The sequence below is a fragment of the Lotus japonicus genome, chromosome 1 (genome assembly GCF_012489685.1).
Source record: "Lotus japonicus ecotype B-129 chromosome 1, LjGifu_v1.2".
NCBI lineage: Eukaryota > Viridiplantae > Streptophyta > Magnoliopsida > Fabales > Fabaceae > Lotus > Lotus japonicus.
The window spans coordinates 15432616-15458543 of record NC_080041.1 but is presented as its reverse complement, the minus strand read 5'-3'; the positions used below and the strand labels follow the sequence as shown (position 1 = coordinate 15458543).

Sequence of the window (25928 nt, the reverse complement as noted above, 5' to 3'; positions counted from 1 at the left end):
CATGGAACAAGTGCATCAGACTTTTTGGGTCGAGGAAGAGAATGTCACAACCCGCTCTAGGCGAGTGACCGGCGCGCAAACTAGTAAAACCAAACTCACAACTAGTCTGGCAAGCCTAAGGATAAACTTACACGGCAGACATATAATTTATAGTAATAAGATTCTACTACAATTTGCACAGAGTTTCCTCTATTTTATCAACATATCCAGAATAAGTAACATCTGCCTGTTAGAGTCCCACATTGGCTAGAGATGTGGCCAAGCAATTGCTTGTATATGGTTGTGCAAACCTTAACTCTTGAGCTAGCTTTTGGGTTAAGTCAGGCCTCCTTCATGGTAGAGTCCCACATTGGCTAGAGATGTGGCCAAGCAATTGCTTATATATGGTTGTGCAAACCTTAACTCTTGAGCTAACTTTTGGGTTAAGTCAGACCTCCTTCATGGTATCAGAGCCAATGGTTATTTGACCATGGGCCTGGGCCCCTATCCTAGATCCATTTGTTGTGGAGACCTCCCATATTTGGGCCACCCGTTTCATTCCACGCTCCAGATGTTCTACACTGGGCGTGAGGGGGTGTGTTAGAGTCCCACATTGGCTAGAGATGTGGCCAAGCAATTGCTTATATATGGTTGTGCAAACCTTAACTCTTGAGCTAGCTTTTGGGTTAAGTCAGGCCTCCTTCACTGCCAAATCATACATCTAATCCACCAACCAGAATTTACATCAAATAATTATATCATCGATCATTGGGTCTCATAACAACTCAATAATATATCTTCCTATTAAGTTTAGTTCATATTACCCGAGTGTAAGAAAAGCAAAGACTCTATCTAACCCTTTAGCTGCATTATACTGAAGTCAACTCACAAGAAAATACTAACCACCGCACAATGGAGGCTTACCAAAGAATCATTGAGATCTGGGCGATTCAGCAAAAACTCTATCCTTGCTACTATGACACCTTTGAATCTAAAAAATAGATAAATAATGGGGTGAGTCACAAAGACTCAATGAGGCATAATAAAGTGCGTAAAAGGGAGAAACGGTTAAGGCACTAACAATAAAACTAAATATTTAATTCAACATAACATACATATGAGAGATTATGAATCAGTATCATTAACATATTCTATATTTTTACTGAAACTTCGTATTTTGACTCTCATCATTCGATATCACTAATCACTGTAAATCAGAGGTCTTGCCTCAACTAACATTATCTCAAACTATATGTATATAAGCCGCATTATCTCTTCGTTGCGACAAACGGTAGGATACTATGAACACGAAGTGCATAGGTCGCATTATCTCTTCGTTGCGACAAACAGTATATTATTATGCCACATTATCTCTTCATTGTGACGAACAGTACGATACTATGTCACATTAGATCTTCGTTGTGCCAAACAATATAGTACTAGGACATAAAGTGCATAGGCCGCATTATCTCTTTATTGCGACGAACGGTACATATGTCGCATTATCTCTTCGTTGCGACGAACAATAACTTGTTTTATTTCTACGAGCACATAGCTCATAGGTCGCATTATCTCTTTGTTGCGACTAACGAATTTCCAAAATAGAACTCATCACATATTTTTAAAACATAAGATTTAACTAAAACTAGAGACAATCTGAAATACTATAGTATACCACGTATAAATAATTTAAATCCCAATGAAAATATACAACTTCTCTTTTCATGAATGTAAATTCTAAACCTTCTTGCATTTCATATAATCACTAGAACGTGATATTGAGCTATAAACTATGGAGTCATCAAAGTCAATACATTGTTGGCATAAATTGAATCATAACAATGGTTTTCCATCTAAAATTTTTGCTCAAGAGCCAACGATTTGATTTAATTAAAACTATTGGCAAGTTCAGAAAGCAAATCTGACAATTCAATATTCATATGAGACAAGTATGGGATTGTAACTCATGAAAATAAAATATAATTTGCAAAATGGATATAAAATTGAAGTACTTTGATTTCTACCATAAAAGATCTAGATATTAAAAATTGCCACTGCATAAATTACAAACTCACAACTATGAAGAACAAGCTCAATCCCCTCCCGTGCCCTCCGTTGGACCAACAGAAGCGTCACGTCGTGAATCTAAGCATCAACAACGGGTAACAAAAGAGATTAGGCAAAACCCCCAATTTATGAGACTTAGGGTTTTAGAGAAAGTCATGAGAACAAATCAAATACTTGATTTCCTACTATGTTATGACCATACCCACTATTCATTTATGCAGTAAAAGTAAATATCTTAATATTTGGGTTGAAGACCTTACCTTAATGAGTTCTAAGTTACACTACCCAAGAGATGAGTAGAGTCCCAAACACCTTGAAACAACACCCAAATCTATGGTGGAGTGGCTTTCTAAGTTGAAAACGAAAGAATAATTGAGGAAAATAAGGAAGGAATTGAGAGAATGGAAACAAGGAGAGGGAGAGAGGTGCTGGACTGGAATTGAAAGTTGCAAGGGAGAGGTCTCGGGTATGATTCAACACCCACACCTTTGTTTTTCTTTTAAATTATCTTCTGGTTTGTTATTATATATATATATATATATTATATATATTTGTTTTTTTTTAACCCCCCTGTTATTGAAACGGTGCGTTTCGGGGAAGCTCTCTACCTCAACAAATGTTGTAATTAACCCTAGCTACTCAACCTCTATGCCCAAGGACCAGAAATGGAGAAAACTACGGCTAACCCTAATACTTAATCTCTGAATGGGGAAATAGAAGGGCAACCAAAACCTAATTCTTTCATATCTACTTCAAACCATATTGCTCCAACAAAAGAGGTTCTCGAGAAGTCGTCAATGCATGTCATCGTTTCATCAACCAATCGTGTCTGTGTTTCCTGCTTTCATGTATCCTCTATTGTGGCAATCCTTTTCGAACCAGTTATACCCTTAATGGGAAACAAAACTCTCTCTACCAATTATTACAACAAATCATACACTCAGAGAACCTAAATATTGATGAAGAGGTTCTTTTACACAAAGTCAATAAATTAGTTACAAGTCTAATCAGATTCATATATGGAAAATAGATCATAAAAGTAAGCAAATAAATTACACACTCACAACTATGAAGAACAAGCTTAATCCCCTCTCGTGCCCTCTGTTTGACCAAGAGAAGCGTCAAATCGTGAGTCTAAGCATCAACAACAGGTAACAAAAGAGATTAGGAAAAACCCCCAATTTATAAGACTTAGGGTTTTAGATAAAAACATGAGAACAAATCAAACACTTGATTTTCTACTATGTTACGACAATACCCACTATTCATTTATGCCGTAAAAGTAAATTTCTTAATCTTTGGGTTGAATAAAAATAGAGATAAGAAAGAGAATAAAAAGATATGAGATTGGGATAAAAGATATGAGATAGATATAGAATAGGAGATATAAAAGAAAAGTAACCTACAATCTAGTAATAATAAAAAAAACAAAAATCAAGTGCGGATCTTAATCGCTGGTTAAATTTTTTTTTTTAACTAAAAACGAAAATAATAATAATAATAATAATAAAGTAAAATAAAAAAACAAAAAAACAAACAAAAAATACTCTAAACCAATTAATAATCACCGAAGTCCCCAGCAACGACGCCAATTTGACGAACGCACTGTCGCGGGTGCGTGTCAAAGTATTCTGCTTTGAATGCAGTACAAGGTGTTGAACACCAGGATCGATCTCACGAGGACTCAGTGAAGTATTAATTGATAATAGAGTAAAACAAAGCAATTAAAAAAGGGGTTTGGTTTATTTGATTGTAAAGTAAGCAAACAGAAATTAAAAGAGATTTAATCAGATAAGAGAAAGTGTTAGTCATCGGATTATAACATTCAAGTGCAACAAACCTTCATTGGTTACAAAAGATTAATTCTTCCTTATCAATTCCCTAATTCATGAGAACTAATTAACTAAGCGGAAATTAATTCACAGTTTTCTAAACTAAGCGATTAAGAAACAGTTACGAACTAACATGAACTAAGTGAACATGCATCAACTCTTATTTCTAAAACTACGGAATTAAGCAAACCCTAGATCAGAAATAGAGGTGAAGAGAATTAATAAGAACAAATTCGCATTAAGAATAGAACCTCAAGTTTGCAAACACAAGAATATTAAAAATCCTAAGACTAACTATGGAGTTTAGCAACTCGTAATAGAAAAGAGAGAGAGAAAGGAGGAGGAGGAGGAGGTAATGGTGAGATGGTGTGGTATGGTGGTGAGGTCTAACAAAAGCCTAAACTCACTTATTTATACCAATAAATAAACTTGTTCATCAAGTAACAATCCTTGTTATCTAAATCTTCACAAAATCGGGCCCACATAAAGGAGTAAGTTGCTGAACAATCAGGCATTCGCGGGTCCCACAAGAATCTGAATCATCAATCGAGGTAAACATGAGAGTTATAACTCTTTAAGTCAGCTTCACGGGCCTTCAATCGGATCCTAATTCGGAGTTCTGTAGCCCAAGATATGATCATTTTAGTAAAGACTGTTCCAGACTCGCAAGATTAGCGACAGCAACTTTGCACGGCAATTATGATCATGTTAGAAGCTTTTTCTCGAATTATGCTGAACATCAAAGTTGTAGGGCTTCAAGTTAGCTTTCCAACGACATATTATTCATCCTATTTAGATATTTATAACTCCATATTCAACCTGTACTAGCAAAACAGTTACAGAAACTAAAAGTGTAGAATTAAGCACTTTTCCATGAATAATCCAAATAAACACTAATGGTCAAAACATGGCTAAGTCATAACAATTAAGCACAAGAATGTACATAATGAAGCTTAGAAAGACAAACATAAAGTGCATCAATTATACGCTTATCACCCGCGACAATGCGTTCGTCATATAGTCTTTGGAGGTATGTCGAACACGATGGTGGAGCTTTTCGTTCAACAAATGAAATCTGAGTTTGAGATGAGCTTAGTTGGTGAGTTGAGTTATTTCCTAGGTTTACAAGTCAAGAAAATGGAGGATTCCATGTTTATCTCACAGAGCAATTAAGCCAAGGGCTTAGTCAAGAAGTTTGGTTTAGAGAAGTCAGGTCACAAAAGAACTCCAGCTGCAACTCATATTAAATTAACCAAGGATGAGCAGGGAGAAGATGTTGATCAAAGTCTCTATAGAAGCATGATAGGAAGCTTATTGTATCTCACTACTAGTAGACCTGATATCACCTTTGTTGTTGGTGTTTGTGCTAGATACCAAGCTGCTCCTAAAACAAGTCATCTACTGCAAGTAAAGAGAATCATCAAGTACATCAATGCTACAAGTGACTATGGTATTCTCTATACACATGATACAAACTCTTCTTTTGTTGGATATTGTGATGCAGATTGGACAGGTAGTGCAGATGATAGAAAAAGCACATCAGGAGGTTGTTTCTTCTTAGGAAATACTCCCTCTGGTCCTTTTTATAAGAAAAACTTGGACAAAATCACACAAACCAAGGAAACTAATATTTTTTATAAAATTAACTACTATGCTTAATTCCAATGATGTTTTTTTCCTTTTTACAAGAACAATCATGCTAATTACCATAAATGTTGATCATACCTATTGGGTGCTCGCAATTTCCCTCCATATTTTTGTATTGGGAATAAGTCCCTTTGCATTGGTATTGATTACTTGACTTAATTTTATAAGAGTGTTTCTTATAAAAAGGACCAAGAAAAAGTGTTTCTTATAAAAAGGACCGGAGGGAGTAACTTAATTTCTTGGTTTAGTAAGAAGCAGAACTGTGTATCTTTATCAACTGCAGAAGCAGAGTACATTGCTGTTGGAAGTAGTTGCACACAACTCATGTGGATGAAGCAAATGCTCAAAGAGTATGATGTTGAACAGGATGTCATGACATTGTATTGTGACAATCTCAGTGCAATCAATATTTCCAAGAATCCAATCCAGCATAGCAGGACCAAGCACATTGACATAAGACATCATTTTATTAGGGAATTAGTGGAGAATAAAATTGTCATTTTGGAGCATGTTACAACTGAGAAGCAATTGGCTGACATATTTACAAAGCCCCTTGATGCGAGTACTTTTGACAAACTAAGAGGAAATCTTGGGATTTGCCTCTTTGAAGGAACATAGCAATCAACGCTCCTAAAGGTGTTTACGGCTAGTTTTATTTTACTCATCATTAACTGTCGTTGTGACATCAGCAGAGAGAAGGTTGTTTCTTTGCCCAACTGCTATATAACCACCTCCAACGGGAAAATTGTCTCTACTCAACCGCTTGTATTCCTTATTTCTGCAATTTCCAACTTCTTTCATTCTCAATTATTCTTCAAGTTTCTGTGCTCAAATTGTTGTTTCACTCAAATCATCATGTCTGAAGCATCGGGGAAGAAAGATTCTGTCAAGGCCAAGGTTGAAAGAACTCCACTTGGTGTGAAATGCATGGGTCTCAAGAGTGGTTCATCAGATTCAAAGAAGGGTTCTGTGAAGAAGAAGGCCAAGACCCCTGCAAGAAAGGTGTATCAGTCTCAGGCTCGCGATGAGGCTCCCTCAAATGTCACTGTTTTTGAGGATGTCACAGATGAAGAGGAGCCTTCTGTTGAAAACTCCCCCATTGGTCCTGATCCAGATGTTGTGCCCGATGCTAGGGCTTATGTACCTGAAGACATCCCTGATCAAGAAATTTCTGGGAAGGAATCCATTGCTCGTGAAGATTCAGGTGTACCCACTCAATCTCATGGTTCCTCTTCCCCTTCGAAAGAGGATGAACCGGTGCATGTGTCCACTGATGATTCTCGTCCAAGGAATCAAGCCAGGCTCATGCCTCTGTTCAAAACATCTCTGATAATATTCCTTTAATTGCTTCTCTTCCTGATAGCGTTGCTGCCAGGATCAAGAGAAAAAGAAGGGTTCCTGATGTTGAAGAATCTCCTGCTCCAAGGAAAAAGTCCAGATCCACTCCAGCAACTTCCAAGTCTAAGCAAAAAGATGTGAAGGAAAAAGGTAAGCAACAAGAAGTTAAATCCAAGAGTGCCAAGAAGAAGAAGTTTCCAGTTGCTGCTGAGGAATCTGGGTCAGATGTTGAGGAGGATGTCGAGGACATCTTGCCTTCTGAGAAGAAGAAGTATGTAGGAAAACACATTCCTCAGAAGGTCCCTACAGTTCCTATTGATAATGTGTCCTTCCATGCTGAAGGTAATGTTCAAAAGAACCACACTAATACCCACCATAAACTATAAGTATTTGAAGAAGAAGCTTGATGGTTCACGTGGGAAGCTTTTGGGTTAGTTTTGGATGCTAGGGTTTATTCTCTAAGAGAGGAGAAGAGTACCCACCCAATAAAGAGTATTCACTTGAGCTCATTGAGGTATATTCATAATAAAAAGTTCTAAAGATTGGTATTCTAGTCTATGTTAGTTTTGGGTAAATTAATTTTAGGGATTTGAGCTCACAATTAGGGATTTTATGGTTGTTTTTGGATAATAGATAGCTAAATTAAGTTCCTAAAGAGTTGAAATCTGTTGTGGGTGTTCAGATTTTACGACCACGGACTCATATGGGAATCTTGAAGTTGTTGGGAGCACTTCTCTTGATTCTTCATAGTTGTGAGTGGTTTATGACCATTGTGGCATATTTTTAATTACTTTATATTTATGGTTTTTACTATTTTATTATAACTAGAAGTGTCTATGTATTTAAAATTGGGGGAGCATCTTTTCATTCACAAGACTATCTTTTATTGCGTGATTTAAGGTTATGCAATCGAATAAATGAATTTGAGAATGATTTTAGTTTGCTTTCAGTTATGAAGTTACAAACTTTATGTATTGAATCATGTTGGATTGTGAATGACATCTTGATGAGTTTTGATAATTATTGAGAACATTCATATTTGAAACTTTGATATGAGATTGCTTATGGTTTTGAAAAGATGATTGTGGGAATCCATGTTAGAACCCCGTAGCCGTTAACGAAGGTAACGACCTAGGTGCACCTAGCTATTTGATTATGGGTGGAGAGGGCTATCTGTTAGATGGAGCCTCCAGTGCACGGAAATGGCTATCAACGAGATGTAGCTGCCCCCGATGAGATATGATATGATTCCGGGTGGAGAGGGTTATCCGTTAGATGGAGCCGCCTCTTGGGTAAGATAATCCTTAAGAGGAAAGGGCTATCAACGAGATGTAGCTTCCCCCGATGACACAATGTAACTTGAGAAAGGAAATGGCTATCCGTTAGATGAAGCCGCCCCTAGGGGAAAGGCCACCCCATAGGAGGAAAGGGCTATCAACGAGATGGAGCCGCCATATGATTATGATTCTCTCATGTGTGTTCCCTATTGTATTTGGATTATCAGATTTTGAGTGATTTTATAAATTGGAAATGATTTAACTGCATCATGATTCTTTAAGTTTTTCTCTATGTCAAAGTGACATTGATTTGAGTTAGTAAAGCATGAAGCTTTTTCCATAACATATATGTTTTATGAAAGTGATTTGAATTACTTGACTTGATCTATTGTCATATTTATCTGTAATTTTAAAGAGAAATCAATCGTGCTTATGATGTTCCCCTTCTGGTTCATGGTGGTTAATAGGCCCTCACTAAGTCTTCGTGACTTACCCCTTCTTATTTCCATTTCAGATTTACAGGCAGCTGAGTAAGAGGTTGTTTCAGTTGCAGCTTGTACAATTACTTCTTTTTTGTAGGTCTCCTACGGTTGGTGGCCCTATTGATGTCTTTTGTTGATCTTTTTGGTATTCTGCAGCTATAGGGAATATGTAAAAGTTATATTTTATAAAGTGTAAAAACTCTGATGTACTTGATGATGTTACTCCTTAGATGTCGGTTATATATATATATATATATATATTTGGATCCTTGGCTGGATTTTAAACCTCATTGGCAGGTCTTGTCATTTTGGGAAATGTAGAAATACAAAGGAAACTCTGTCCAATTATCGTTTGAGCTTCGGAAGCATGTTTCTTTCTTTATAAGCGATATTGTGGAAATGAGTTGTGTGGAAGCAGGCTTGCTAGGCTATGGTAATAGCTTATGCGCCGGTCACGGCTAAGGTTTTGGGTCGTGACATTTATGCCCAAGGAGCTGAAATGGAGAAAACTACGCCTAACCCTAATACTTAATCTCTGAATGAGAAATAGAAGGGGAACCAAAACCTACTTCTTTCATATCTATTTCAAACCAAATTGCTCCAACAAAAGAGGCTCTCGAGAAGTCGTCAATGCATGTCATCGTTTCATCAACCAATCGTGTCTGTGTTACCTGCTTTCATGTATCCTCTATTATGGCAATCCTTTTCGAACCAGTTATACCTTTTATGGGCAACAAAACTCTATCCCCAAAATTTTACAACAAATCATACACTCAAAGAACCTAAAAATTGATGATTAAGTTCTTATACACAAAATCAATAAATTAGTTACAAGTCTAATCACATTCATAAATGGAAAATCGATTATAAAAGTAAGCAAATAAATTACACACTCACAACTATGAAGAACAAGTTCAATCCCCTACCGTGCCCTCTATTGAACCAAGAGAACCGTAACCTCGTGAATCTAAGCAACAACAACGAGTAACAAAAGAGATTAGGCAAAACCCCCAATTTATGAGACTTAGGGTTTTAGAGAAAGCCATGAGAATAAATCAAACACTTGATTTCCTACTATGTTATGCCAATACCCACTTTTCATTTATGCCATAAAAGTAAATTTCTTAATCTTTAGGTTGTAGACCTTACCTCAATGAGTTCTAAATTACACTACCCAATGTTAAGTTCAAACGCATCATAACGTCTTAAAATCTTATTTTGATCATAACAATTTTATACCAGAAGTTTCGCTGGAAATTAAACTCTTGTTAACGTTTCTGATTTCAGGACAAACTCAAAAGAATGCTATACGCTTCAACGTTCTATCACTCCTCTAAAGGAAAAATATCTCAGAAAGAATAAGAGTCTTGTTGCTACTGAACAGTTTTGTAAAGTAGAATCAATCGCTCTTCAGCCTCAAGTCTCTGACCGTCCAATGACACGTGGTCAGTCAGATTTATCAAAGACAATTTTTGAGCGCCAAAGTCTTAGTTTGATTACAACCGGTTGTCCCACATTCAAATCAAATGACAACTATTTGTTTTGCATTCAAACTAGATCACATGAAGACAAGTTTGCTTCAGCAAAAGGCACGCTGACCAACAAGGAAAAGTACAAGCCGTCAACATCAAATTGCCAAAGTGTCTCATGTCTGAAAAGTAGCCCAAAGTCTATCACCACCTACTAGCAGACAAATATCATCTTTTTAGCTAAAGGATAGACTTGCTTCTGAATCAACATTCAATGAAGCTACCAACCAAGCCTTTTGAATCAACGGCTCGATCTCATTTTACAACGGCTATCTCAACGGTTGGATATTGTCTCACAACGGCTACAACACTAGCAAAAAAGTATTTAAGCCACTCTTGAAGATATGAAGAAAAGAAGAATCAACTCCGAGAATACAAGCATTCAAGCATTCATTTCAAACTTGTCAACAGCATTCAAAGCTCAAGCAGAAATTCCTAAGTGTCAAACACAAGCCATTACTTCTGCAAGTGAAAGAGAAAACCTCGTACCTTAAAAGAGTCATATCTCTTTATTCTCTTTACACTTTTGTTAGAACTCATAAGTGATCCAAAGTTAAATCTGAACCCAAAACACTTAGAGTTCCAGTGCCATAAATTCTCTACCACTACTCTTGAAAGAAGAGAAATCCTGTAGAGTGATTCAAATCATTGTAAGATTTTGGAGAAGCCCTGAACAATACTTGTAGGAGGAGTCCTGTAGAATACTTGGAGAAGTCCGTGATAATACTTGGAGAAGTCCTGTCAAATACTTGTATTGGAGAAGTCCTTGATACTTTCTAGTGAAAATCTTGGTGGTGGCCAAGTACTGGACGTAGCCCAATCGTTTAGGGTGAACCAGTATAAATCTCTGTGTGCTGATAGTTCTGTCTCATTTATTGTTTTACTTCCGCTGCACTGAGCAGTTTACAAAAAGTCATACTTAAACGTTTTCACAAAAGAACTTATATTCTTTTCATAATACAAAGTTTTAAAACGTAAATTTCAAGTACACAATTTAAATCCCCCCTTTCTTGTGATACTTATTTGCATCTCACCCAAGAGATGAGTAGAGTCTCGAACACCTTGAAATAACACCCAAATATATGGTGGAGTGGCTTTCTAAGTTGAAAACCAAAGAATAATGGAGGAAAATTAGGAAGGAATTGAGAGAGTGGAAATAAGGAGAGAGAGAGAGAGAGAGAGAGAGAGAGAGAGAGAGAGAGAGAGAGAGAGAGAGAGAGGTGCTGGACTGGAATTGATAGTTGCAGGCGTGAGGTCTCGCGTATGTTTCAACACTCACCCCTTTGTTTTTCTTTTAAATTATCTTCTGGTTTGTTATTATATATATATATATATATATTTTTTTTTGTTTTTTTCGTAACCTCCCTATTATTGAAACGATGCGCTTAGGGGAAGCACTCTAACTCAACAAATGTTGTAAGTAACCCTACGTAAACTAACTCTATGCCCAAGGAGCTGAAATGGAGAAAACTACGGCTAACCTAATACTTAATCTCTGAATGGGGAAATAGAAGGGGAACCAAAACCTAATTCTTTCATATCTACTTCAAACCATATTTCTCCAACAAAAGAGATTCTCAAGAAAAAGTGTAAATGCATGTCATTGTTTCATCAACCAATCATGTATATGTTTCCTTCTTTCATGTATCCTCTATTGTGGCAATCCTTTTCGAACCAATTATACCTTTTATGGGTAACAAAATTATCTCTACCAATTATTACAACAAATCATACACTCAGAGAACCTAAATATTGATGATTAAGTTCATATACACAAAACCAATAAATTAGTTAAAATTATAATCAGATTCATAAATGGAAATTAGATTATAAAAGTAAGGCTTAAATGCATTTCGTGCCCCTGATGTTTCAGGGGCGTGCAAATGACACCCCTTTTCTAATTTTGTCGACGTTTGTACCCTTAATGTTTTGAGAAAGTATAGCGAATGTCCCTCCGTCAAATTGACGTTAAAAAACTAACGGAGGGGCTGACGTGGCTTTTCTTTTTTATTTTTCATTTATTTCCTCAGATGACACGTCATTAAATAAAAATCAGAAACTTCAGAAGGGGTGGGGGAGATTTGAACTCAGGACTTGAAAGTGGCAAAACACACACTTTACCAGTTAAGCTACACAAACAATTTATAATATAACGAACAAAGATTTATTTATATCATGTTTATTCATCAAAATGCAATAAACATAAACCTAGATAGTTCTCACTATTTCATTCCCTTCATCTTCATCAAAACACCCCACATCCATGAACTGATTTCTTCATCCATACCCACATCCAGCATTTTCTCCTTCAAAACTTCCATCAATTTTTCTCCAAAAACCCACACTTATGTCTAGCTTCTCTTCTCTCGCACCACCACTCTCACATCTCCTCTCATTCTGCAAACCCAATTCCTCATCCCCTCTCATCCTCCAGGTTTTTCACTCGCTAAATCCTCTCATTTCTCCCTCTCTGGCTTTCAATTTCAACAACAAACAATCCTCAACTCAAACTTCTTTCAGCAAAAAACCCTAACTTCTCAATTTCATGGAGAAGAAAACCCTAAAATTCCAGATCCTCAATGGGTCCATAGCGAGGCGCGTGTTCCTCCTCTCAATCGTGCTCGCCTCTGCCATTACCATGGTTGCTCTGTTTCGAGCCCCATTTGTCTTCGATTTGGGATCCCTGGCTCCCATGAAAACGCCACCGCTGTGAGCTCTGGTTCCTTCTTGTTTCAAACACGCATCAGGGGCTCCATCGTCCTCTTTGTAACATCCCTAAATCTTGAGGGTCATTTTATTAATATTTTCCAAAAACGTGGATAAATTTTAACCGAAATAAAAACATTTTTAAAACATTGCTTGAGAATAAAGAAGTTGTGACAAGAGTAAATAGGTTGAATAATTCATTTCATTAATGAAAGATTTGGAAGCGTACAATGATTCTTTCAAATTAAAACAAAACGAATAAACTATTGTTCGACCGCCCCCGAGCCAACACAACAAGAAGGTCTCTAGGTTAGGTTCGAACCCTATAAACAAACTCAGCTCACCCCCAAGTACAAACTCAATTATCACGCTCAATACCCGACTCATAGGCCGCGTGCCCTCCAAGGCCTCCTCCAACGCTTGCATCACATCGTCTTGCATCCTCTTCTCTCGCCAATCCCATAGTTGAACCATCGGTCGCGCGGTCGATGTCTCGAGCCTTGTCGTCGTCCACATCAAGCAGGTATAGGGCCGCATATCGACTGATCACACGCATGCTTGTTGTCTAGGCGTTAAGCGCCCCAAACAACAAAAAACAGACAAGCAAGGGTCAACTTCTAACACACACATATCATAAGTAGCGTATACTACCCTATCAATCACAAGTTCTTCCCTAAGCTAACATTCACAAATAGGGGAACTATATTAAGTTCTAAGGTTCACAAGTATAGGGAACTATCTCATAGTTCTAAGTTATTGTTAGTCAATGCTCGTGCACATGCATGCAGACACTTGGATATCCATAAGCCAATCCCTCTTGGAAAAGCTGGACGAATACGACTCCACGATCGGGGCTGGACCTCTCCAACGCACTGTCGTTTCACGTTCGTCCTTATTCAGGGCCTCCCCTGAATGTCACCATCGACTAGCCTAGTCCAGGTCACTAGCCGTGGCCAACCAAGCCCAGTCCAGGTCACTTGGTCCACAATGCATGCCATGCAAGTCAGTCATCATCACTAGGCCCTAAGCCTATCACGTTCATCTCATATGAACAAAATATCATAACATAGTAACTTGCATGCATATCAATAAATGTAGCTAACACCCTAGGCATATAGGCATGTTCATAATAATACTATCTAACATTTATTGCATTATCATCATATAACATATCTAGCACATATATCATCGATAGTCCTAGTATCATGCTTTCTAACAATCACAATCAATCATAGCCGAAGTGCCCTTACTAGCATATTCATATATCATAAGGTCCTTAACATTTCATAGTCATACAGCTAAAATCAATCATAGCAAAAGTGCCCTTACCTCAAAGGTACGCTTTCCTAGAAGTCTCGTGTTGCCCCTTGAAGCTAGGTATATACCTGGAAATTTCCTACCAACGAACGGAAAGAGTAACGTTACTAATCGGACAATCGAATCGATCATAAGCCCATCCCCTTACTGACCACGAAATTCCCCCCAAAAACCTTGAAAATCTGAAACCATTTCTTTCATAAGATCAAACATTCTTTTCTAAAACATTTTGCTTGAAGATCATAAGAACACTTGAAGGACTTTCGAAGAAAACATAATTTCCGCATAGGTTCAATCCTCCCAAGATCAAAAACTCTTTATAACAAATTTTCTATGAATATGAGAGAACATCAAAAGAACACTTTGAAGAAAACACCATTTTCACAAACTTTTCCTTGACTACTCAATCAAATGATCATTCTTTTCTGGATGTGGCAGATCAGTTTATACTGCAACCACAGAGCATACTCAGAATGACCAACATCACCTTGATCAAGGAATAAAATAAATCAAGGAAAATAAAATGAAAATAAAGAGAGGGAGAGAGAGCTCACACAAATGCAGAGGAGAGGAGAGTTCTTGGTGTGAAGAAATGAGAGGGGGAAATGCTCTATTTATAGTGAGGGGTGAGAGCCAAGAATTAAATGCTTTTCTTTCTCCCCAAGAAGCAGCCCAAACCCACGAAATATTTAGCTCATTTTAGGGTTTCTATACTCTTCCAACCTCACTTGATTTGGTCATCAAAATTTGACTTATTTCCTAATTAAACCCCCTTAAAAATTCCATTTAAATCCTTAATCATTTAAAATATATAAATCTGAATCCAAAGAGTCTTAAATCAGATATGAAAAGATCCTTGGAGGTTTTAAAAGTTCAAAAATTAATCCCCCCATTAATTGAAAGTCAAGGAATCAAAATCCATAAAATTTCTCCTTCATAAAACCTAGCCAAAAAAGGAAATTACTTGCAAAAGTCTCATTTTCCTTCCTCCTCAAGCCTTGGCCGTCCACCACCTTCACCATGCTCATATTTTCTCAAAAAAATATTTAAAATAATAATTTAAATAAAAACCCAAAATAATTAATGCATTAAATACACAATTTCCCTCATAAATGCATCAAAACTTCAAATTTAAATTCAAAAACTTTACCAATGGTTTTGGCTCCAAAATTTGATTCACCACTCTCATAATAACTCAAAAATATTTTTCAGAATTAATTATTTTATAAACCATAGGTTTAAAAATAATTAAATACATTTTATTTAAATAAAAACTCATTTTATTTAAATAAAACCTCCAAAAATAAAACAAAGGAATATTCCCTCATGGAATATTCTTAAAATCATGCCCAGCACCTCCCCATAAGGTGTGGCCCACGAAATTATCCTCGTCGACTCGATTCGCCAACTCATCGCCACTGTCGGGCCGATTTTGACCCAAAAGTCGTCGTTGCAGAACCCTAAAAATATTGCAGTCAAAATGCTCGTATCTTCACGCACGTCAACCTCTAGATATTTCTAAGACTTAATAGTGCCTCTAATAATTAATCACCTTTTAAAAAGGCATAATATCACACATAGCACAAGTAATTCACAAAATATTATTTAATATTATTATTAAAATAATATGCCCTAAAACGGGGTCTTACACTCTTCGCCTTCTTGTTCCTCTTCTTCTTCCTCCTCTATCTCTGGCTTAAGTTTCTCTTCTGGTATTATTTTCCCTTTCTTTTCAATTTGATAATTTTTTGTTGCATTAATGGATTTGATTGCGATTTTGTCTGCAATTGATCCAATTCTTTCTCTTTTTGTTTTCTAATGACATGGTAATTAAGTGGAGAAGAAAAGTTCAATTTCTATTTGTTCTGTGCTAAATTGAGATGCTTTGAACATTTTCCTTAATGGATGTGGTGTTTGGATGAAGATGAAGGGAATGAAATTGTGAGAATTATCTGGGTTTATGTTTATTGCATTTTGATGAATAAACATGATATAAATAAATCTTTATTCGTAATATTATTAATTGTTTATGTAGCTCAACTGGTAAAGTGTTTGTTTTGCTACTTTCAAGTCTTGGGTTCGAATCTCCCTCACCCCTTTTTCAAGTTTCTGATATTTATTTAGTGATGTGTCATATGAGGAAATGAAAGAAAAATGTTCTGGGAATGAACATTGAAGAGAGGTATAGTACCTAGAGGTAGAGGGTTTGTGCTAAGAGAGAATGAGAGTGAGAGAGAGTGCTGAATTTCGAGTGTTATTTCATCAAATGAGCCAAAAGTCCCCTACACTTGATAACTACCTCCTATTTATAGAGCTTGGGTACTACCTATTGGGCCAATTGGGCCTCCGAGGTCAAGGCCCATCTGAAGGCCAGGGCCCCGCCTCAGGGCGGGATACATGCTGGGCGTTGCCCCTCTAGGGGCTCGCCCAGTCCACTAGTCCACAAGACACCGAGCTCGAGGTATGAGAGCTAAGTGTGTCTTTTAAATGCTTTTACATATGTCTTACAGTACACCGGAATCTGCACTGCCAACATGGCTTGAGAAAAGAGAAGTAAACTATATCGCCAACATGGCGTGAGCAAAAGGAAACTAGCATTTTCGGTTACCCAGTCCACTGACTTGACGAGCAATCCGAGCTGGCAAGTCCACAAGTCCACAAGCGGCGAGAACGATTACTTCGTATTGGCGATAAGTTGGAGCAGGTGTATGATCGTTCGCCGGCGGGAAAGGTGGCAGGCATGGGTCATGTGCTGATCATTCAATCATTGACTGGCGGTAACCCCGGCGAGCGACTGAACTTTGTTGTTGGTGTCACCCGTCAGGCGATGGTGTTTGATCCTTATAGTGGCGAGGCTTTTCGCGCTTTCCCTTATTTTAAAACCCTTTCAAATCTCTATCTGCCTCACGTGACTGCCCCACGTGATGTGTCGGTTACATCAATTTCCCTCTTTCTCCGGAACCGTCACTTCACCTTTCATAACCGTCCCATCGTGCGCAGTAACTCCCCATTGCACGCGACCCACCTCCCCAAAACCATCATGACTTCCAACCTTCCACACGCGTCCAACACGCGTCACCCTTCCAGCTTCTCCCCTTCTCCTATAAAAACCCTTCTTCCCCACAGTCATCCCTTTCCGAGACCCCTCTTTACTTCCCTAATCGCTTACCAAACTCCCTCTGCCCACTTCCGCTCCGGAGCCGTCGCTTATCACCCTTTCCGCTACCCACTCTTCACATCCTACTCCGGTGAGTCCCACTGTCCTTATCTTTGCATCACACACATACTCATCTTTTCCTTTCTTTCACTTCACTGTCTTCTAAAAATGGCTTCAAGCCCTACCTCCCCTAACCACTCCTCTTCTTCCTCCGGAAGCGACCCTGATGCCACCGCCGCCGGCGGCCTCCGTTTAGAGGCCCCGGAGATCCCACCTTACCGACTAAAAACCTACGCCACTCTGCCCCTTCCAGTCCAAATAGCCCCCACTCACGAGGCTATAGACCAACCTTATATTTTCCAGAACAGCGATCTCATCGTGCAGTTCGTGAACTCCCTGGGTGGTTTGTCTAATGACGATGAGTTTAGCGCGAAACTCAGGATCTGGATTTGCAGTCCTGGGGACCGCCCCTAGCTTCATAAGCCAGACGGCGACGTAAAGAGATCCCATTTTTTCTTTGCGTATGAATACATGTTTAGCGAGCTTGGAATCAGGCTTCCTTTCTCGCCCTTTGTCCAAACCGTCCTCCGCGACATCAACGCGGCTCCCTGCCAACTCCACCCTAACGCCTGGGCCTTCATTCGATGTTTTGAAATCTTAAGCGCCGCTGTCGGCATCGCCCCATCCCCCACCAGTTTCTTCTACCTCTACGACGTCGACCCCAAGTCCATCAAAAACAAAGGATGGATTTCCTTGAAGGCCCGAGCCGGCCGGAAGTGCTTGCATCCCCACAAAAGTAACGCGAAGTCCTCCTTCGCACGGAAGTACTTCCGTGTGGCGGTTCATCCCGCCTACCCAGAGGCATTCACCCTTAGAGACGGGACCGCCCTTTTTCCTCTTTACTGGACGGAGAAGCCCAATGGGATCACCGATCCTTCAGAGGAATCTTTGTCCGCCAACGACAAAGCCTTTCTTAATCTCCTTGCCCCACTTCCCATCCTTGACTGCACAACAGTCCTTGAGGGCGCTGACCTCTCAAGAACTCCCAAATACTTAGGTTTCCCATAGCTCACTTTTATTATTGACATTTCCTTTCTCGTCTCCTATGTTGTCACTGATCGTATTTTTTATTGTTACAGAAGATATGAATTTCACGAACGCCGAGCTCCTGAAGGCCCGCGAGAGGAGAATGGCTCGCTTTTCCCCAAAATTCAACACTGAGGGCGACGCGAAAAAACGGGGCGGTGCTGAGAACCAAGCCGAGAGCACCAAAGCTCCCAAGAGGAGAAGATTGGTCAAAGCCTCCTCCGGCGCCGGCACATCCAACCCTGGCGCTCAGCCCACCACTGCTGCTGCGCCTAAAGGCAAAAATGTCACTGAAGCCTCCGTCGCCGCGGCTATCGAGCCAACCACCGTACCAGCTTCTACTCCTGCCACCGCCGGTGCGACCGCTGCTGTTGCCGCTGAGTCCTCTGCTGGCGCCACAGCCGCCTCCGCCGGTGCCACAACCACCAACATTTCTCAATCCTCAGCTGCCGAGAAACTCGCCGGCGTCAACGCCACAAAAGCTGCTGCGTCTTCCGACACTCCTATTGGAGAGAAGGAAAAAGAAAATGAAACCCCGAAGTCTCCCCCTCGCCAAGATGCGCCTCCTAGCCCGCCCTCAACACATGATGCGGGCTCCATGCCTTCCCCGCCTCATCAAGGGGAAAAATCCTGTCCTGGCGCTGCCACTACCTCTGAAGCGGCTCAAATTGAACAAGCCCCTGCTCCCGAGGTCGGTTCTTCAAGCTATTATAATATGCTCCCCAACGCCATTGAACCCTCAGAATTCTTACTTGCTGGTCTTAACCGTGACGCCATAGAAAAAGAAGTTTTGAGTCGGGGCCTTAATGACACCAAGGAGGAGACTCTTGCTTGCCTCCTACGCGCTGGGTGCATCTTTGCCCACGCGTTTGAGAAGTTCAATGCCGCCACCGTTGAAGCTGAGCGGTTGAAGGCCGAAAGTGCTAAGCATCAAGAAGCCGCCGCTGCTTGGGAAAAGCGTTTCGACAAACTGGCGACGCAGGCAGGAAAAGACAAAGTCTATGCCGACAAGATGATTGGCACGGCGGGGATTAAAATCGGCGAGCTGGAGGATCAGCTGGCGCTGATGAAGGAAGAAACAGATGAGCTTGATGCAAGCCTTCAAGCTTGCAAAAAGGAAAAAGAGCAAGCTGAGAAGGACTTGATCGCCCGAGGCGAGGCGCTGATTGCTAAGGAGTCAGAGCTTGCCATACTGCGCGCTGAGCTGGAGTTAGTGAAGAAGGCGTTGGCGGAGCAAGAGAAAAGCCACGTCAGCCTCTCTGTTAGTTTTTTAACGGAGGGGCATTCGCTATACTTTCTCAAAACATTGAGAGTACAAACATCGACAAAATTAGAAGGGGGGGGTGTCATTTGCACATTGGTGATACATCGGGGCAACAAATGCATTTACGCCTAAAAGTAAGCAAATAATTTACAAACTCACAACTATGAAAAACAAGCTCAATCCCCTATCGTGCCCTCCGTTGGACCATGAGAAGCGTCACCTCGTGAATCTAAGCATCGACAACGGGTAAGAAAATAGATTAGGAAAAAACCCCAAATTATGAGACTTACGGTTTTAGAGAAAGTCCTCAGAACAAATCAAACACTTGATTTTCTACTATGTTATGGCAATACCCACAATTCATTTATGCATAAAAGTAAATTTTTTAATCTTTGTGTTGAAGACCGTACCACATTGAGTTCTAAATTACACTACCTAAGAGTTGAGTAGAGTCCCAAACACCTTGAAACAACACCCAAAGCTATGGTAGAGTGGCTTTCTAAGTTGAAAACAAGGAATAATTGAGGAAAATAAGAAGGAATTGAGAGAATGAAAACAAGGAGAGAGAGAGAGAGAGGTGCTGGACTAGAATTGAAAGTTGCACGGGAGAGGTCTCGAGTATGTTTCAACACCCACCCCTTTGTTTTTCTTTTAAATTATCTTCTGGTTTGTTATTATATTTTTTTTTGTAACATCCTTGTTATTGAAACGGTGCGTTTCGGGGAAGCTCTCTAACTCAACAAATGTTGTAATTAACCCTAGCTGCTCTAACTCTATGCCCAAGGATCTGAAATGGAGAAAACTGCGGCTAAAACTAATACTTAATCTCTGAATGGGAAAATAGAAGGGGAAACCAAAACCTAATTCTTTTTTTTTTTTGATAGGCCAATGTTAGTTGTTAATTGTTAGTAAATTAGTTCCTTCGCCAGGATTCGAACCCTAGCCCTTCACCCTGCAAGTCCCTTCATTCCCTTAGTTCACCAAATGAGCTACCCTCCCCCCCACCTAATTCTTTCATATCTACTTCAAACCATATTGCTCTGACAAAAGAGGTTCTCGAGAAGTCGTCAATGCATGTCATCATTTCATCAACCAATCGTGTATGTGTTTCCTGCTTTCATGTATCCTCTATTGTTGCCATCCTTTTCGAACGAGTTATACCTTTTTTGGGCAACAAAACTCTCTCTACCAATTATTACAACAAATCATACACTCAGAGAACGTAAGTATTGATGATTAGGTTCTTTTACACAAAATTAATAAATTAGTTACAAGTGTAATCAGATTCATAAATGGAAAATAGATTATAAAAGTAAGCAAATAAATCAGATTTCGCCAAGTTCTGCCATTGTGCGGATATAATATTTAATGTGACATTCATAGAAACTCGACCCCATAGTTAACACACAAAAGGAGGAATTGTGTTCAGATATTACATACTAAACAACAATATAGCTCTCTGTTCCTTGTACAAAATTTTAAAATTTCAAAAAGACGTCTTGGATTTTATGTCCATGACATTCTTATGTGCTTAATTTACCATCCTCATACTCAGCCATCACCTTGGTTTCCATTTCCTGCCACAAACAAAATACATGTGGAGATTATACAAAAAAAAAATTCAAACTAACAAAAGCAAGAGCAATAATACATCAAGAGAAATGTTTTTGTATGCTGGTCTATGGTCAATCTTATTGCACATGAAATTGAGTAATTAATCATTACATCTTATAACAATATATCTGCTCAATCTCTTACTACACATGAATTTGGGTAATTAAACATTATCTTATAACAATATATTTATTACTATGCTTAACACAAGACAACATTATAGTATTGGATGATCTAGTGTAAAATGACTTGATTGCTATCTTGTATTGAGTTATGGATCCACTTACCTGGAGTTATCTGACTATTCTACTAGACTGAGTTTCTTAAATGTTGACTGAGTTTCTTCAAGTAGGTCAAGCCCATACAAAGAATCCTCAATAGTCTGAGCCAATTTCTTGTCCTCATCTGCATTATAGAAACAGTCTCTTCTCTTAGCATCAAGGACTACCTTCCTCCACACAGAGTCACTTTTGATTAAAGTGAATGCATTTCCTAGTATCCAAAGGCAATATCTGCACAAAACAAACCCAATTTTCAATCAAGTTGAAAGAAACAGGAGAAAATGAACATCAAATAAGTAACCTACCTAGCCCTAGTGATGGCCACATTTGTTCTTTGTCTATTGGAAAGAAAACCCACTTTCCCCCCCACATTAGATCTCACAGTTGACATTATTATAATATCTTCTTCACCGCCTTGAAAACCATCAACAGAACGAACGCTAACAAAGAAGTTAGGATCAGAAACCGATATGTAGTGCTTAATTTTCTCCTTGATTTCATTAACTTGAGCATTGTATGGAGATATGATTCCTATGCTAACTTTCTTCCCTGTCCTCATAAACTCTGGAAAAAAAAATAAAAACACATGGAGTGTTACTCACACAAGTGAATACTAATGCTGAAAGTTTTACTAAATAACAGTCAACAAAGGAATTTACCTTTTTTAAGACTTCCAATTATCTCAGAAATAACAGCAGCTTCTATCTTGTTCATCAAACTGTGTTCAGGGCCGAATTGCTCTTTTACCTTGAGCAATGTTTATGAAAGAATAAGAAGCATACATTTGTCCTTCAAGGAAACGTTTGTTATAGCTTCCTTCCCTGACAAAGGGGGCATCAAATAGATTTTCATCATAGAACTCTTTGCATGGAAATGAGCTAATTGTTGGATGCATTCTATACTGAACATCAAGCATATGCTTCTTGTATCCTAAAATTGCAAGCCTCTCAAACAAACTTCTGCCAAATTCAGCTTCATCTGCAATCTGTAAATTCAATTATTATAAACATATGGATATGACAATTATATCCTTAAATGACAAGACATAAATTTATTGCTGGTACAGATAAGAGGACACCAATCTAGGACAAAGGATTTGGATCCAATGCTTAAGTACCTTGCTTTTGACCAATGCAGGAAGTTGTCTCTCATCACCTATTAGGATGCAATGGCGAATACCTCGCAGCTGTAATGGAATTGTTGATTCACATTCTTTTAGCATTGCTGCCTCATCAATTACTAAAAATTGCAAAGGGGTCATTCCTTTTATGTAAAGTTTAACAGAACTTGATGCTGTACACAAAATTATACGCGCATTCGACAAGCAAGACTTTTCTATGTTACCAATCCATTTAGATTCAAGAAGGGAAATTGCATTAGAAAGTGAACTCAGTATGTAAATACACTCATCTCTTTTGTAGTTTAACCATCCAAGGCAAACCAGAGTGCTTTCTTCATCACTAACATGGAGACTTTGCTTGAATTTGGCTTGACTCAATGAAATTTCGAGAGACTTTAGCAACTCCAGAGCTCTAAACATTTGCTTCACCATATCAATTGAAATTGAAGATGTTGGTAAGTGGGTATACAAGGTTCTCATGATGAAGTTGAGCTTCTCCATCAACTCACTGAATCTCTGCTTAACAAATTGCTCAATTGTTATAATACATATCTTTTCTTTAGGACTCTCCAATTGGTATTGCCATGTAAATTCTTTCAATTTCTTCCATACATATCCCATAAGTGGTGTAGAAAGAAGATCATTCCCCTTATCTTTTTCCACAGCTGATTCTTCTAATGACACAAGTCCCTTCTCATTCCCATGCAATAATAAATATTGTTTTCTAGGTTCCTGCAGCAACAGGATCATTGATTCGAAGTCATGCTTCCATCCAGTTAAGCACTTTAGAAGACTTTTCACGCGATAATCGAGAAAAACATCTTCAAGGCCTTCATAAGAATCCACCTTCATTCTTGTTTTATTGCCAAATAGCACTATGTCACCTAGTCCATAAGTTTCATACTCATTTGAACTTGTAACTAAACTAAGCAAACGAGTTGCCACTTGAATAACTGCAGTATTGGTTGGAGCACAAGTCAATGTTCTTGCTTCTAACTTGACAAGAGAAAACAATAAGCATGCAACTGTTTTTGTTTTGCCTGTCCCTGGAGGACCCCATATAAGTTTTGTGTTGTTGTGATTACAATTTATCATATTAACACAGCTTGAAACAGCATCTTCCTGGGACTCATTCAGATTCTGAGATCGAATTATGCCTGGTATGATCAAAGAAGCTTGAGGATTTTCACCAGACAGGCAAATTTGACAGTTTTCCCCACCCTGTAAAATAAATATAGAGCAAGCATTAATCAAGTTATATTAGGCTGAGTAATGCTCTGAAATTCATCATGAATTCCCACAATTAATTATATCCACTGCAGAAACTAGTCTCTCTAGCTTCTCCATTTTGGCTTTGGGACTAAAATCAATCCTCTTAGTTGATTATCAAACATCGATAACACCAAATAAAAGTGATTTCAGTAAATGAGAATTGATTCTAATTCTCCCAAACGTGGAACCAAACACACACTAAAATACTATATGAGTATATAACCATTAAAGAAAGCTCAAGCCTTTCAAGGATCACATAAACACATCTAGTGTCATTTTGAAAACATAACATGTGCAGTTCAAAGTATAATTTTCCTTCACAAATACAATGAGCGCGTTTGGTTAAACTACTTAATTAAATGCTTATTCATAAGTTATTTTGGAGAAGCTTATTAAAATATTACGCTCATAAGCACTTGCATGAACAATTATGCTATATAAGTTAAAATGCAGTGTGATATTAGATAATGGAAAAACTGAGTGAACAAATGAACTACTTACCCTCACATTTGAATCAGGTTGCAGCACCCTTTTAATAATGTTCATGTTTCCACCCTTCTGCTGTGAGTTCAAGGCCTTCCAAATACGAAAATTCGTTGTCAAGTTCATAAGGTAAATTGCATAGAGTTTGTTGTGGTTACTCCTCAAGTCAGATACTTCAATACATTTAGACGAAAGTACTGAAACCTTATCAGTAAATGGATGCTTCGATCCGCGAACATAAGTGATATTGTAGTAACTTCCGGGTCTGTTCAAGTCATCCACACTTTGGGGCCTAATGTTTGTGATCATAATGAGGTCTCCATGTTTGGGCTCATATGGAGAAGTTGAACTCTTCAATTTTATCAGATAGAATAAGTCTTTGGGAGGTTTGAAGTATTTTCGGAATGTTTCAACCTTTGTGACTTCACAAAAAGGAGCTCGAGACACGCCAATTAAGCTTGAAGATAAATCACAGTGTGTTTCCTCTATCAATGGGAGAATAAAGGAGTTCATGTAATCTTTTGTTGAACTAAACGTCTCTGGTATTTTACATACCTGAAAAAGAACAATTTTCCAAACTAGTTAATAAAAATGGTGCTGTCTAGTGTCCGTGGGTGGTGGATGTATACACTGCTGGTAAATTGCTGCCAAGTAGCTGCAGAAGAAGAAATTTTCCAGCTATTTGGCAGCTAGCTAGCTAATTTTTGTAGAGTGTTGAAAGGGAGAAAATTAAAGAACCTTGTCTTTGTAAAGATTTTGGTCTAGAGCATCCTTGAGAGTCCAAGAAAATACAACATCTAAAAGGCCGGGACTCTTGTCATCCTTCCTTGCATTATTGTAAGTCTTCTTCATCCTTCGCTACTTACTAATCACCTCTTCAATTCCAGAACTATTTAGCCAAACTATATGAACATGACCATAAAACAATTAAAGTCAGCAAACAAAAAAGCAAAAAAAAAAGGGATTGTAAAAGTGACGAATGGTTGTACTATGATGTACTTTCACACTCTTGAAGAATATGGTTTGGTTATCTTCATGTATTGTTGAACAACTTTGGTGATATGTGAAGGCAGAGAAATTGATATAATAAAAGAAGTTAAATTGGAATTTGGTTAGATGAGTACTTTAATTGATGAAGCCCTCGAAGTAATTCAAAGGAAAATGAAAAGGTAGCTAGATACTCATGCATGCATGTTAGCATTGTTTCTTCGACTTCTACAAGTTCTTTTAATTTTCATTTATGATTTGAATAACAGTGGGACACTAGTGTTAGTGGCTATAATAAATATATAAAATAAGTGTGGCCATGGTTTCATGCTTAATTCAAGGACACATATTGGTCGTTTATGATTATCGCAAGAGGGTCATGCTTGGCAACGCTGGTTAAATGTGTAGGAAGAATTCTCAAATTCGGTTTTCACACAATACATTTTTGGTGAAAGATGAATGAGTCAGGTAGGAAGAGAATGAAACGAAT

The 25928-nt window shown here is 38.5% G+C and overlaps 1 pseudogene; it reads right to left on the bottom strand.

Annotated features, from left to right (window-relative positions):
- Positions 1-21239: 21239 nt before the first annotated feature.
- LOC130727945 (helicase sen1-like) lies at positions 21240-25304 on the bottom strand (annotated as a pseudogene).
- Between the last annotated feature and the right edge of the window lie 624 nt (positions 25305-25928).